This window comes from Saccopteryx bilineata, chromosome 1 (genome assembly GCF_036850765.1).
Source record: "Saccopteryx bilineata isolate mSacBil1 chromosome 1, mSacBil1_pri_phased_curated, whole genome shotgun sequence".
Classification (NCBI taxonomy): Eukaryota; Metazoa; Chordata; class Mammalia; order Chiroptera; family Emballonuridae; genus Saccopteryx; species Saccopteryx bilineata.
In genome coordinates, this window is record NC_089490.1 from 220,280,056 (window position 1) to 220,287,990 (window position 7,935).

At 39.6% G+C, this 7,935-nt stretch overlaps 1 pseudogene; it reads left to right on the forward strand.

The window, feature by feature from the left end:
• The first annotated feature begins 1,190 nt into the window (after window positions 1-1,190).
• On the forward strand, window positions 1,191-1,439 carry LOC136320310 (cytochrome c oxidase subunit NDUFA4 pseudogene; annotated as a pseudogene).
• Window positions 1,440-7,935: the final 6,496 nt, after the last annotated feature.

Below are 7,935 nucleotides of genomic sequence, written 5' to 3' on the forward strand. Positions count from 1 at the left end.
AAGTTATTGTTTTTTTTTCCAATTTCACTTTAATGGCCAGTAAATTATGCAGTGGAAAGAAATTGTAGTAGATGTCAGAATTTATTTATTCATTGAATACATGGTTTTAAATGTCAGCGATGCTAGGTCCTATTCTGAGGAATACTAAGATGAGCACACAACTTCAGATTACAAGAAAGAAAGAGAGAAGAGGAAGGGAGGAGGGGCAGGGGGGGAAGCAAGATTGAAGGTTATGGTGATTACAGTTTAAGCTCTAGTTACAAAGGTGAGTTGAAATCCCTTTTCTCCCAATTAATAACTGGTTAAATTATTTAATTAATCCCTTTATGTTTCAGTTTTCTAAATTATACTTTAAAAATGAGAATATTTAAGTAAAAGGAATGTTTAGAAGGATAATTGCTAATAAAGTTACTGTCACAGTACCTAAGACACATTAGATATAGGAGTAGAAAGAAATTAAGTCCTTCTGAGAAAACCTGATTGCAACATAAATAAATGATGAGTAGAGTCATTTAAATCAAGCCATGATGTTTTGGGAGCAGAGAAAATGGCTCTCGACCCAGCCGGAGTGAGGTGATGTGGTGAGGGTGAGTGACAAAGCTCCGCTTCCTGCAGCTGCAGCTCACCCTGTAATGGACAAGGAGGAGTGGTTCAGGAAATAAGGTGAGGAGGGCTCTCTAGGCAGGAGAAGTCATGGGAATACAACATGTGGCCGTTTGCAGCATGCTGTGTGGGAGTACTAAACTCTATTTGACATGATCAGAGCAGAAGGTCAATGCATATATTGGCCAAAAAGACAGGTAAGACCAGACTTCTGATGAGTTTGTGTCTTGATTATCAAAATAACAGGTTTGAATTTCATCTTATGGTTCTTAAAGCATCATAAAAAGTTTTCTCTAAAGGGTGAGAAATGAAATGGCAGTCATGAGAAACATGGCTTGAAGAGAAATTGATAGAGCAGAGGAGGTACTGAGGAAGCTGCTTCAGTGAGTATAAGCAAGAGATGCTGAGGAAGTGATTGAGAGGATAACTCAAGGTCATTCCTGGGTGGCAGGTGGGCAATGATGTTTAACACCCAACCTTAGTCCTGGAGGATGATTATGTTTGAGAGTAAAAAAGGTGGCACAAGCTACCTGATCCCAGGCTGTGCAGTTCTGTTTTTCTCTGCTTCCCAGCCATCTGCCACAACCATGCTCTGTCAGGTTCTTGGTCAGGATAGAAAGCATCCAAGTTCAATACCCCTCTTTATACTTATTGGAACTAGAGGTACTGCAGCAACATTGTATGTCTTGCCCCTGGCATTGTATAAGCCAGACGTCTGTTGGGACAGAAAGAATAACCCGGAATGCTGGAACAAACTGGCTCCCAATGATCACAACAAGTTCTGCTCAGTGAACATAGATTATAGCAAACTGAAGAAAGAACGTCCAGACTTTTAAATGAAATGTTTCACTGTAAAACTGCATAGAGTTAGAATAAAGTTCTTCTAGAAGCCATCTGCACAATTTTCCACTTAACCAGGAAATACTCCCCTTCATGTGCTATATAGTGTTGGGCTTTACACTGATTGATGCATATCTGAAACTTGAAAAATGTGTGAAGAAGGTGATTTCAGTGTTTCATTCGTTGTACTCACTTTTTTGGGGGAAATGAAAGCAGAGGTGTCCCTCAAGCATCTGGAAGTCACATCTGAAGATCAGCACAGTTTTTGTGCCAGGGGTGTAGATATGGGCCACGTGCATGTACAAGACGCACAGGTCCCTGACATCAAGGGGAATAGTCAGGAAGCAGATTTAGATTGAAGTGAAGTGTCAGTGAAATCCTGGGAAACAACCACAGTTCAAAAATCCAAAAGTAAAAGGGGAGAACATACGGAACAAAGATGAGAAACTTTCAGAGACATGTCATGACAATTAGAAGACAGTGTCTCAAAAGCCAGCAGTGTACAAGCGCTTGAGAGGTAAAATTTTCACAGTTAGAAATGCACAGGAGAAACCTGGTAAAATAAGAATTAAAAAAAAAAATGATTCACCTGACCTGTGGTGGCACAGTGGATAAAGCATAGACCTGAAATGCTGAGGTTGTTGGTTCGAAAACGTGGGCTTGCCTGATCAAGGCACGTATGGGAGTTGATGCTTCCCGCTCCTCCCCCCTGTCTCTCTCTCTCTCCCCTCTCTCTTTCTAAAAAACAAATAAATAAAATAAAAAAAAATGATTTATAGATTGATATAGATAAAAATTAAAATATCAATGAAGATCTTACTGAAGTTGTTTCTCTAAGCCAGCAATTTTCATTTTTTTTCCATCTTGTGGCACACACGAACTGTTACTATAACCCTGTGGCACACCAAAAATATATTTTTTGCTGATCTGACAAAAAAAGAATAGGTATAATTTTGATTCATTGACTCCAGATGGCTATTGTTGTGTTGACTATTGTTATTTTTTATTTGGTAATCTGAGGTAAAAGAAGCCAGTGCTCCTGACTGAATAGGTACTGCATGTTTTAAAAAAATCTTGTGGCACACCAGTTAAAAATCACTGCTCTGATGTGATGGGGATGCAAACCAAATTTTAATGGGTTAAGAAATAAATAAGATCTGACCTGTGGTGGCGCAGTGGATAAAGTGTCGACCTGGAAATGCTGAGGTCGCCGGTTTAAAACCCTGGGCTTGCCTGGTCAAGGCACATATGGGAGTTGATGCTTCCAGCTCCTCCCCCCTGTCTCTCTCTCCTCTCTCTGTCTCTCTCTCCCTCCCTCTCTCCTCTCTAAAATGAATAAATAAAAAAAATTAAAAAATTAAAAAAAATTTAGAAATAAATAAGAAAGCAATTATACAATAATTTTAACAGATTATTGAGGTATAACTGACATACAATAAAGTATACATATTAAAGTACACAATTTGATCTTTTGATGTGTATATATGTTCATGTGTGTGAGTAAAATATATATACAGGATGTGGCAAAAATAGGTTTACAGTAGTGATTACACAAAACACCAACTTTATTCTTGCATTATTACTTATTAAATATTGTATTAATCCATAAACATCTGTAAGTCTACTTTTGTTCCACCTTTATATTGGTTTCTGCCACTGGTTAGATAGAACAAGGCTCCTAAAACTCATACAACTTCGTTAGTGGTGAGAGCACCAAGGACATCTTTTATGTAATGAGGTGACTCAGAATGGCCTCCTGTATGAAGGCTCTTCCCCAGAAAGAACAGTGATAATTAGAAGCTTCTGCCCCCCTGCCCCATTTTCCAGAGAGGAGAGGGGGCTGGACATGGAATCAATGGTAGACCATGCCTCCATGGTGAATGCACCATAAAAATCCTATTCAGTAGCATTGGGTTCTGTGGGCTTCTGGGTTGAAGGTGCAGGGAAGGATAACAGGAGGCAACAAAGAATACAGATAGCAGGCAGGGGGGAGCTGCGGGGGGAAGTGGTGGGTGAAAAGGACACAGAGTGTCCCTTTTCCCCACAGGTCACCCTCTCCCAGCACTGACAGTGTTCTCAGTACTTACCCTTTATTGTACAACTTCTCACATCTTCTCAATCTTTGAAATAGTCTTATATCAACATCTCATAATCAGAAAATGGCTAACATTTCTCTCTCTCTCTCTCTCTCTCTCTCTCTCTCTCTTTAGGTGAGAGGAGAGGAGATAGACAGACTCCCATGTGCACTCTGACTGGAATCCACCCAGTAACCCCCGCCTGGGACCGATGCTCAAATACTGAGCTATTTTTAGCACCTGATGCTGACCTGCTTGGATCAAACGAGCTATCCTCAGCTCTTCAGCACCTGGAGCTGATGCTTGAACCAATCAAACCACTGGCTGTGGGAGGAGAAGAGGGAGAGAAGAGAGAGAGAGAACAGACAAGAAGCAGATGGTCGCTTCTGCTGTGTGCCCTGACCCAAAATTGAACCCAGGATGTCAATATGCCTGGTTGATGCTCTATCCTCTGAGCCACTGGCCATGACCCTAAAATTTCTCAATATGTTTTCTACCCATATTCCCCTAGTGACCTAATACTGCCCAACTGTTATCTTCTCCATTTTACATTTTCTTCACCTTAGTAAAACAAGATAGTAATTCTTTTGACAAAGAAATATTCAAAGATATCAATGTTGATGTCTTACAAATTCCCAACTGTTAGGAATTCTGTCATTGATTTTCTTATCACTTGTACAGAAGTTAAGCTTCTAGTTCTTTCTCTGTATTCACAGTTGTCTTACTGTTTTAGAACACTTACTTTTTTCCCAACATTATTACAGCCCTGGGATGTGAAAGTATGTTTAATTGCTCCATTAACTCACATCTTTTGTGCTTGCATACAACAGGGCATGGAGCCAAATATCTTTAGCACTCCATTCATTTATTAATGGGTCAATAAAATATGCCCTAAAGTGTCTTTGCCTAATACAATCATTACAAACATTTATAGAGAGGTTTCCATTCTGTGACATTCATGCATTTGGCAGATTTTAGCCATCAAACTTACCAAATTTATGTATAGCAGAGAAATAATTGATTAGGCACAAAGGTAATGATTTATATAACACAAAATTCAAAGAGAGTGGCTACAAAGGAGGAGAGTTGATAGTTCTGCCTTCCTCTGACTGTGTGAACCATGGTGTCTTTCCTAAAGGGAAGTGTGGGGTCAAAAAAATTACCAAATGTGCTCATAAGTGGGCAGTGATGGGTTTATAAAGTAAAAGGATGAAAAAGAAAGTAAAGGAGTGAGTTCATGAGGTGAGAGGGACACAGGAAGAGAAACGAATATTTCCCTCACTCACTTTGAGCCTGTGCCGGACACCGGCAGGTCAGATACCAGCAGCAGAAATCCCTGGGCTTGTTCGGCTGGGGAGGGTTGTCTGACTAAATACAAAGCAGCCTGAAGATATGAAGTCCTTTTTCCCCCTAGCCTTCTCTCTCTCTCTCTTTTTTTTTTAAATAGCACAAATTTATTACCTTGCAGTTCTCGGATCAGAAGTCCAAAATCTTAATCTCTGGGCAGAGGCAGATTTAACAGCGGGTGCACCTGGCACACGCCCTGGGCCCCGACTTCTGAAGGGCGTCACAAAACCCCAACTTTACACTTTTTTTTAATGGCACCAAGTTTGGTTTCATATGTGTAATTTTAACATTAATAGTACATAATATTTCTTATTTATATAAAAATATAGGTAACATGTATTTTTATTTTCCCGGTCTCTCTCTCTCTTCTTTTTTTTTCTTTTTTATAAATAAATTTTTATTTTAATGGGGTGACATCAATAAATCAGGGTACATACATTCAAAGAAAACATTTCCAGGTTATCTTGTCATTTAGTTCTGTTGCATACCCATCACCCGAAGAGAGATCGTCCTCCGCCACCCTCCATCCAGTTCTCTCTGTACCCCTCCCCCTCCCCCTCTCCCTCCTTCCCTCCCCCCATCCCCCGTAACCACCACACTCCTGTCCATGCCTCTTAGTCTTGCTTTTATGTCCCACCAATGTATGGAATCCTGCAGTTCCTGTTTTTTTCTGATTCGCTTATTTCACCCCACACAATGCTACCAAGACTCCACCATTCTGCTGTAAGTGATCCGATGTCATCATTTCTCCTAGCTGAATAGTATACCATGGTGTATATGTGCCCCATCTTCTTCATCCAGTCCTCTATTTTTTTTTACAGTGATTATTAAAAGCCTTTAAGCAAACTCTTGGCCAATACAGCAAGAATCCATAAAAGAGTAGTGTCCTTAACATGTTCACCAAGTCCAAGTTGGCCCCATCCCCATGCCAAATCCCTGAAAAATGCAACCCAACCACAGTTCAGTCTGTTAGGAGCTGTCACAGGGAGCAGGAGTCCAGGAAAGTTCCCCACAGGAAAAGTCCACATGGCACTGGGATTGTTGTCACCATTCTATACTTTGTAGCTCATGTCCAAGTCCCAATGACCGCTGCTTCTAGCTAGTAATGATTCAGGTAGACTGGAACCCCTAGCCTTCTCTTGATAGACAACTAATATTGATCCTTCTGTTTCTCTTGCATGGATAATGGAGTTGACATTTAAATTAATATTTAGACATGGTAAGAATTTCAGATGCACAATAAATATGCTTTATAATGAATGGAGAAATTTACCTCCTGGGGCAAATATGTGACACAGGAATGGGTCAGAAGATCAGAAGAAGAAAGAGAAACATTTCTGTTTCATTATTGCAAATAAATTAAAAGTATAAAAATAAAACCTAAAGTACAAATTACATTATTCTTCCTTAAACATTTTGATGGGGTAAAGTAATCAGTAAATAACTTTATGCATCAGGTTGAAATTAGTATAAGTTGAGGTTTATGACTGAGTGTAAGGCAAATTCATGTGAATTTTTAGGTGAAGGAAAAATTCTTGCTTGAGGTTTTAGATACTTTGAGGTACATGGTCACCCTCTCCAAAGATGTAAATCCATTCTCTTCTGTCTCAGAGGGGATTTGGTGAATCAGTTTTACTACTTTAAGAGAGCAGGTTGTCAACGTGTTCTTATAAGACTCTGGCAGCCAGTTTAGAGTTGTCAAATTGTTGATAAATCTGATTAATACTATTTGAAAGTTAAAGAATCAGAAAATGGAGAAAATAAACCATTTTGTTGCAGCAAATCAACAGCAGTGGTTCCATGTAATGGCCTCTAGTACAGCTTGTTTAATCACCTGCTATGAACAGGAATTTCCTTTAAGCATATCTTGAGTCAGAACAAAGGAACTATTTTACTTGCTGTTTTTATGCTTCTTTCTGAACAGGTCTTCAGGAGAGTCTAATTGGCAGCCAGTAACTGGGATGATTTGCAAAGGGCAATAAAGCCTTCCCTGCCTCTCAGTTTCTCCACCAAGAGGCTTCCCCTCCTTTTGTCTAGAAACATTGCCTTTGGAGTCAGTGTTGAGTAATAATACAAAGACAGATGACTTGTATGGAGGTGACTTGCTCTTATGTGTGTGACATAAGAGGGCCGTGTAAGAAAAGGGGATGACCCTGGGATCAGCGTGAAAGGTATGAGATTGTGTTCCTGAGTGAATTTCTTATTAACATGGTTTACTTTTTTATGTTATAGTCTCTAGAAGAAGATAGACTCTATTTACACAAATTGTCTTAAGTATATTTAAAGTCACAGGCTATAAAGCTATTAGAAGCTTTCCAAGCAAAGAATGGATTTGGAGTCCATGCTGATGAGGAGTTAGTTGTTCCAAAGCTGGAGATGGCAGGTGACAGGTACCAGTGAGACTCCCCACCATAACTAGTGACCACCTGGCACCATGCCCATCGATAGCTTTACCAAATTAGACCTGCTTCTATAATTTCATGAAATCATAAAACCAGTGTCTTGAAATAACCTTCTATACCCCTGCTTTATTTCAGTCAGTTCGAAATCTAAGGTTTTAGAAACACAAAATGACTTTCAGATTGTCTCCCCACTGGGTAATAGAAAATCTGGGACTAAAATGTGGGTTTCCTGGTGTTTAGTTCAATGTTCCTCTTTTATGCACCACTGATTAATCTTTCTTCTAAATATAAATAATCCGCACTGATTTAAGAAAACTCATAATTTAAAAGTTGTCTTCAGTCTTTAAGATAAGAAGGAAGAGGAAGGATGACTGATGGTAATGTGAGGTTGATAGAAACAGGTAAATATCAGAGACATATAATTTGTGAAGTATATGTTTTACTTTAATTTTCTCCAAGACACAGCCTGAGAAAAGGAATTAGGTACAGGTACATTATTTAAGGGGAAATTTTAAGGAAAAGAAGTAAAAGAGAGGAGAAAGGAGAAAAAATGGAAGAAGAGGACCAGCTCTGTGTCAGATGATTCAGTTGCCACTATAAGCAGGTGAAGCTCAGCCCCACCATAAACCCCTGTGAGGAACAGGGTGGCCACAGGAGACTGGCCGCTG